General features: G+C 32.3%; 1 long non-coding RNA gene across 1 annotated transcript; it reads left to right on the top strand.

Moving 5' to 3' along the window:
* The first annotated feature begins 4,939 nt into the window (after nucleotides 1–4,939).
* LOC129871580 (uncharacterized) lies at nucleotides 4,940–7,713 on the top strand. Its single transcript, XR_008762271.1, has 3 exons — nucleotides 4,940–5,377; nucleotides 6,112–6,163; nucleotides 6,443–7,713. It is a non-coding gene; the product is annotated as an uncharacterized LOC129871580 (long non-coding RNA).
* The last annotated feature ends 220 nt before the right edge of the window (nucleotides 7,714–7,933 follow it).

The raw sequence follows: 7,933 nt of genomic DNA, 5'->3' as shown, positions 1-7,933 counted from the left end.
AACCGAGATTTGGAAGTAACCAAGGACTTGAACCAAGGTTTGGATAAATGTGGACTTGAACCACGTGCAAAAGAGACCAAGGACTGGAATCAAGGTAATAGTAGCTATAGACTTGAACCAAGTCTAGTAAGTAGCTATGTACTTGAACCAAGACTGATAGCAACAGTGGACTTGAACCACGGCTAAGTAAGGCCGGGGACTTGAACAAAGGCAAGGACTTGAACTGCGCCAGATGTAGTGATTTGGGGACTTGAACCACGAGTATAGGCAAATCAGTCAGAATTAGGATCGACAGCTAATCGAACATCACGGGGAGTACCCCAATCCTAGTGCCATCAATAAATCATTCCATCCTGAACCACATCCAATCTAAATCGATGAATAGACTTCCAGTACCAAGACTCATGTGATACGAAACCGATGAAAGTAGGAAATTGTCGCTGTAAGGCCTCAAAACTGTGTTACTGCCTAGATAAGGCCCAGACTATCAAACTTAAGTTTGCTATATTAGTCTACAAGGAGCTAGGCCGTCCAAAGCAACATCGGAGAAGTTCCAAGGCCTAACGGCACCGGAAATACGCAAGTCTAAGGCAAACACTAGTCTAAGCCTAAACTAAGGCCAAACATGCTTTCAATAACATAAACCAAACACATAGTACACACCACAAGGTACAGATGATCAACAATAACAGGAGATATGCTTTAATGCCTCGAATTTCTTGAAAATAGAGCCTAAGACATTCTTGGAGTTTAGCATGCTCGACACCCAATCACCCCCAAACTCATACAATTTAGTATATAAATGTCTAATCATGCTTAGTCTAAAGAGGGGAAAGTCCTAGCCTACCTATGGGCCGACCTCATGCGCTCCAACTCAAGTAATCAGAGCTTTTCCCTTCTATACGGCCTTAAAACGCTGCCACATTATCAAAAATAGAATCATAATGTCAGTACAATCGTTTTACCACAAAATTTACTAATTTTGGAGACAGAGCAATTTTGGAGTAAAAAATGAGAATATGGGACCCGATCCATAAATTACGAAAATGATTCGATGAAAAGATCCTAAATGCTACCCCGAACTTGTGTTCCAAAAAGGAACACAATTCGGGGCTTAAATCATCCACAACGATCTACATGCATAAAATCACAATTTTCTACCATTAAAAGCCACGAGACAACAACAAATTCAAGAAAATTACGTCCGATAAGACCTGCCCGACACTTTTCAAAGTCACCCACGCATTCTCCAAACATAACCCGCAATCCTAGGTTGGAATCGCCTAAAATGGACCTCTGGATCTCAAGTTATGATCTTTCAAACAATGGGACCAAGAACTGATCGCGTCTGGTCTTAAATTTTAAGACCAGAAGAACAACTCATCGCGACCGCAGAGAAAAGAGGTCACAATCGTGATCTGCTAAGGAAAAGACTCTCGGGATTGCGGAGGTTGGACCTTGCGATCGTGATGACCAAAATGGTCAACGCGGGTCAACTCCTTTTCGCGACCGCGAGAGGGGACCACATAATCGCGTAGGGCAAGGGACCAGACCTTCACGATCGTGGGCAAGGGCCTCGCGAATGCAAAGTCCATAGTGGCTTGCACCAGCAAAGTGCTGCAACAACACATCTTGGCCAAGTGAAAATCTCTGACAGATTGCTCAAAATTTGTTCGAAATTTCGTGCACGCAAATGAGATATGCTACCTTACCAAATTCAATATTTCAGACTCAATGACGCATTCAAAATTCCCATACGAGGTCATTTTAACAAAAAAATGGATCTCATACCCAAATGTCATTTTTTGCTAAAATTCACCACAGGCCTCGAGATTAGACTGAAAATCTAGAGAAGCGAACAAAGGGTCGTTCTAGATCAAATTCGACATTTCAAAACTAACCGCGTTGATGAAATTTTTATTCGAGTGCGTTTTTCAAGAATGTTGACCAAAGTCAACCTTAGGCCAAATTTCAAAGGCTAGAGCGCCGAATGACCCCAGACTCATATCGATTGCTTAGATACTCATGCTAATCATGCCACTAGCCTAATTTGGTCATTTCGGAGCTAATGAAACTACTAGAATTCCATTTTGAGGCCGTTTAACGAAAGTGATGACTGAAGTCAACTTTTCAAGTTATAAAAGCTCCAAAATAGGGAAACGGGCCTAAAACCCAAATGAACGATCAGAAGACCGAACAGCCAGTGCCAGCAAGTCATAAATGACTCGGGGTCGCTATAGAAATGCTCTAAGCGATGAAATAAATGCTTTAATATAAAAATGACTTGGAGGGTTATTACAATATACGAAATAAAAAGAAAGAAGTGTGAATGGAAGACGAGAAAAAAGTAAAAAAAATAAATGTAAAACTAATTTTCTTCCTATATTGTAATTTATTTTTTGTATATGTAAAAAACAATTTGGGCATTTTGATAAATTTTACAAGAAAGTTAGTGAAAAATTAATTTGATGATCAAAATAATAATTCAAATTAGCCGTTGATCAAAGAAGAAAAAAATACGCATGAGAAAGATAAAATATACCCCTACATGAATGTTTTTTCAATAAAAAATTTTAAAAATAAATTTAAAATTGATTTTTTTACTTTCATTATAGGAAAACGATGTATGTGAGCTACAATTTGTGTAACAGTAGAAGTATATTTGAGCTAATTTTAATAAAAAAAAAGTTATATCAATTCTAAATTACAAAGTTTATCATATGAAACCTGAATAATATTCATAGCCAGATAACTTCTATATTTTTTATAATTAAAGAAGAAAAAATTACTTGATTGAGTGCATTTTTAAAATTAATTATTGATTTTAGCGATACTTTTTATTTATTACCGTTTATAGCAATACATAGCAATATTATAATAAATCTACAATTGTGTTAAAAGTGAATTATGCATACAATATAAATGTATTATAAGTGTTTTAAAATATATATTATGTTTGTGTAGTAAGAAACCGACATAATGTATTATAAGTCTATTAAAATATGTGATAAATGTATTATCCATCTATAAAACTTGTATTATATATGTTTTATAAATAGTTCTCTATAATATGTATTAAAACTGTATTATAAATGTATTATAAATATTCAGTGATCTTTTTTTTATTGCTATAGATTATAAATATTTTCTTAATATTGTATATTTACGTAAGTTTCCCATTAAAAAATAGTACTAATCATATTTATATGTTCGGTTGTGCCGTTGAGCCCATTACTCTTTTGGGAATCTAAACTACTTTTTCTAGGCATCACAAGTTAAAAAGACAGACCTATTTAATTACTCTCCACGTTTTATATTCTGACTTTTTAATCGTTCAATATTTTTTTTAGATGTATATTTTATTAAATTAATTTTATTAATAATGTTTTAAAAATTTAAATTTAATTATAAATATTTTATATAGTTATTTAATTTTAAGGATAGTATGAAAAAAAGTAATAAAAATTTTCTTAATTTGCTAAAATAGACAAATAAAATGAAACGTCTTTTTTTAGTATAGGAGCAACTAAAATAAAATGAAGGGAATAATTATTTAATACTGAGGGTAAAATCATAGTATGAGAAGAAAAACACTTTTAATTTGTTAAAACAGATAAAGCAAAATGAAACTTTTAATTTTGATATATGAGTCAAATAAACTGACACAAAGAAAGTTCAGGATTTCATTCTAACCATGATTTTGTGCTATTTTCTATTTTTAGTCTGTCAATAATTTTTCGACTAACCTTTCTACTTCTATAAAAAAAATCTACGGACACATCACTTTTTCAAGATTTCACTTATAAAATTAAATTAAGTATATTATTACAATTGTTGTGCCAAATCCGAGAGATAAAAATGGTTTAAAATAAAGATTTTTTTAGCACGTATTATACAACTTGAATATACATGAATTGGATCTAGAGTGGGTATCGATCATCAAATTGTAAAAAAAAAAAAAAAAGATTCAATTTTCATCTGGCAACATAGGCTAGGAGTGTTAGGCCGATCAAATCGATCAACAATTTAAAGTATTTGGTTGAAATTTTCGGAACTCATTTAAGAAGATGATTTTTAGTCCAATCTGAATAGTGGGGCTTGGACAATGTCGATTGAGTTAAAAAATAAAAATAAAATAAAATAATAAAAATAAGTAAATAACAAGATAAATCTAAGCTCAAAATCTGCGTAAATTATTATATATAAATATTATAAATTAATATTCCAATTTAACTAGTTAATTATTCATTAACTCTTTAATTTAATTATTCATATTTGTATTTAGTTTGAACCGTACTTTGTCTAAGAAACGACCTTAAGTGAGCATTTGACCCCAAATAATTTTTGAGAAAAATTTAAAAAATATTTTTAAAAACTTGTGTTTGTTCATATAATTTGTGGCAAATATATTTGACAAAATTTCCAAATTCTCAAGTTCTAAAAAGAATTAGAACTTGAAAAATTGGGAAGTTTTAAAATTTTAAAAATAATCTCAAACTTTTATATTTTATAAAAAAATCATTTATTAATTCCAACTAAATATTTATCTCTCAACTTACTCCATTAATATGATCAACCAATACCATTAATCACTCTTAAATAAAACTTGAAAAGATTTATAAAAGAATAGTTTATTATTATTACCTCATCCGAAAAAGCATCATTTGAGTGACAAAATTGGAAAAAAAATAATTTATTTTTAATTCGAATAATGTATTGCTATTGCCTATATTGTTATTTTGTTGTTGTTGATTATTACCAATTATGTTATAAGGTACTACACTCTAGTCAAGTATTACTCTTTGATTCTGTTAAGCTCTATCACGATTTTTAACGACGTCTCCAGTCTCCCCAATAAATCTCAGCTAGTCGGCTAAATTATACACGTGTCAATATCTCATTCGCTCATTCAATCTATATATATAACCGCCTCACACGCTCTTTTCCACTCTCGACATCTCAGCTGTAGAGATAGGTTTCTCTCTCTTATTGAGTTTCAGATCTGTATGAGGAGTTTCCATTTGTTGCGGCGGCCTCTAATTCGCTTGGTGCAGGTCGGGAACGGACTCGCCGGTGATCTGTCGTAACCACCATCGCCGGCGTTTGTTTCATACCATTTTTTGTAGTATCGGTATGTACAGAGTTGTTGCGGAGAGATGACTAGCTGAATTAACTTCATGTATGTATATATGTATAGATGTGCAGAGAGTGTTTTTTTCCCGGTTGGTGAAGTAGTAGATATGTAGAGAGATTTTAGGTAAATGATTTATTTATGCATCTTGTCTATAGCAAAGTTTGTTCCCGCCTTGCATCAACTGAATCGGAGACCGCGGTGAATTTAAATATCTACGGATCGATCTAATCTCCGGGATATGAGGTTTGAATTTCAAATCATTTTAATTGCAAATATTTGTATACATGTTCATCTAGATATTGTATAACAGGTTGGATTTATCTGGGTATAGCTGTATTTATTTTGTGTGTGCGTGTCTTTGCGTTCAGTTTTAGACCTTGGCGTTTCGTACTTAATTGTGCTTTTAAAACTGAAAATGGGAAGTTTTAAATTTTTATTTTCGTCTTCCTCTTTTTGGTAGTTTTCATTCTATTTTGAATTGATGAAGTTCAATTAATGATAAGAGTTGCAAAAGCGAGCAAAATAAATCTAGAAATTTAACTATGGAGATTGCCGTGGATGAACTATGAAATTTTGATGCCATTGATGAATTGAGGAATATTTGTGTTTGATAAAAATGAAAATTAGAATATCAGGTGTTGCCAGAGGAAGAAACATGCACCACGACTCTTCAAATTGTGATTGAGCAATTGGATAAGTTCTATTTTTATTTATGTTTATCTGAATCTAAGAGTTGCTAGTGCTGAATGATGAATTTCATTGAGAGAAATGATATATATATATATATATATATATATATATATACACAAATAGTCTTATGGTAATTTTCTGAGTGACCTGAATTGAGACCCGTGGCAGATAGCATTTTATAGTTGGATTATATCAATCAAATTCTTGAAGATTTTGCTGTCTTATTTTTTTTTAGTTTGCTCATTCTGACACTTGCACAGCCTCTGAATTTTCAACTTTGTACGTAGGATGAATGCAGTAGAAAATTTTGCTTAAGCTCTTTTAGTTATCAACTACCAGGTAAGAAAACTTTCATGCGATTTTTCTAACTTTGAACTTAAATAGAAGTCTAGTATTTTCTTGTTCTCATCTTGGATTGTGCAGTGTTTGCGAAATTAATATGCCTAGCAGTATTTATTACTTGCTTTAAACATTAGTACAAATTATTTATTTCCACACCTGTTCTTTTGTTGGGGACTTCTGCATCTATCTTTATTCTAAATATGTTAATTCCACAAATACAAGACAAACAAGCAATATGAATGCTGCCATACACTTTCTTGTTCCTCTCTGTTTCAGTGGCATCTGGCGTAGCATGAAGTAGCTTCTGGCCTCCTTAAGATACAAAATGTAGATCCCAAAGGTAAATTATGAGTTGTGGTCAAATATGCAGTCTGTACAGTAATTGGAACTGCTTTCAAATTGATGTGCATTTTTTATTTTAACATTGCACCCACAATCTTTTGGATGCTTTTACGGCATTGACTGCTGCCATCTATGCCTTGTCATAACTTTGGCTATATCCAAATTGTCAATTTCTCGAAGTCCCAATTTATGTTTTAAATGTAACTTCGTTTTAAGTTTAGTTTAAATTAATCATTTGCTGTTGAGGTTCTTAATAGGAATCCAATTTCGGTTGAGGGCCAAGAGATGCACTTAAAGGTCTTCCAACTTCTTGTTCATTTCTTTTGTGCTCATCGAAGTGTTTTTGTTACTAATGATAAGTTTTATATGAGAGGTTAGCCTGTCAGATTTGTTTGATTTAGTTAATGACTGAATTGAGGAATTCATGTTGGAATTAAAGCCATTTGTTCAATTGAGTTGGGAAGGAAAATTTGTAGGTGTCATGAACGTTTACATGTTCTGTTGCAGTAGGTTTGTTGGAGTCACATAACCAATGCAAGTCTTGAAGCTGGATTCAGCATATTTTTTTATATGGCAATTCGTAAGAATCAATTTCTCTTTAGTTCTCTGTTGCACATCTTAGTTGACCAAAGTATCCTTTTTTATCACTAATACCTAAAAGAATTAGGGGTGTCAAAATGAGCAAAAATATAGGTAATGCGTCTAATCTGTCCAACATTTTATGGGTTGGATTTAAGATAATTTGAAATTGGGAAATTTAATCCATTTAAAAAAAAAGGGAAATTTACGTGAGTTGGCAAACTTCTAATAGTAATTATTTAATACGGGTATAGTTTCACATAATTATAATTAATGGCTGCAGTTTAGTGAAATTTGTCATAATCTTGGGACCCACTAATTAGATTTGTAGAAGAATCAAAAGATACAAATCTTCCTTCAAGTTGCTGTTTATACAAATTCTTTCTTTTATCTCTCTTTCTCTTGTTCACTGATTTTGCTCCTAAAATCTCTCAACCATATTAATTTTGAATTTTGAATGATTTCTTTCTTCCTCCTAATCGTGGTTTCTCCCCCCTAATCGTGCCATATCTTTTTTCAGGTAACCGCCCAATTTTTCAGCATTCCTTTTCTTTTTAATTTTTAGGATTGTATATGTTTACATTTTTCTTTGTAGATTCATAAAATTTCATCCTCAATCTTCGATTTTACAGTTAATGCAATACTTATTCTCAAATAATAGATGATCAAACTTCATCATAGAGAATCACTTGAGGTATTCAATTGCTTGGTCAAATTATCCATGAACCTCCATTTTTTTTCTTGGGTCTAACACAAGATTTGGGAAATATTGCACGATCAATTGCCAAATCTAAAGTTGCTGATGAGACTGTATCTGATGAACAATATGAGATTAGGTCTAAGCAT

Source organism: Solanum dulcamara, chromosome 10 (assembly GCF_947179165.1).
Source record: "Solanum dulcamara chromosome 10, daSolDulc1.2, whole genome shotgun sequence".
Classification (NCBI taxonomy): domain Eukaryota; kingdom Viridiplantae; phylum Streptophyta; class Magnoliopsida; order Solanales; family Solanaceae; genus Solanum; species Solanum dulcamara.
Note: the sequence above shows the minus strand (reverse complement) of the source record. Positions and strands in the feature narration are given on the sequence as shown.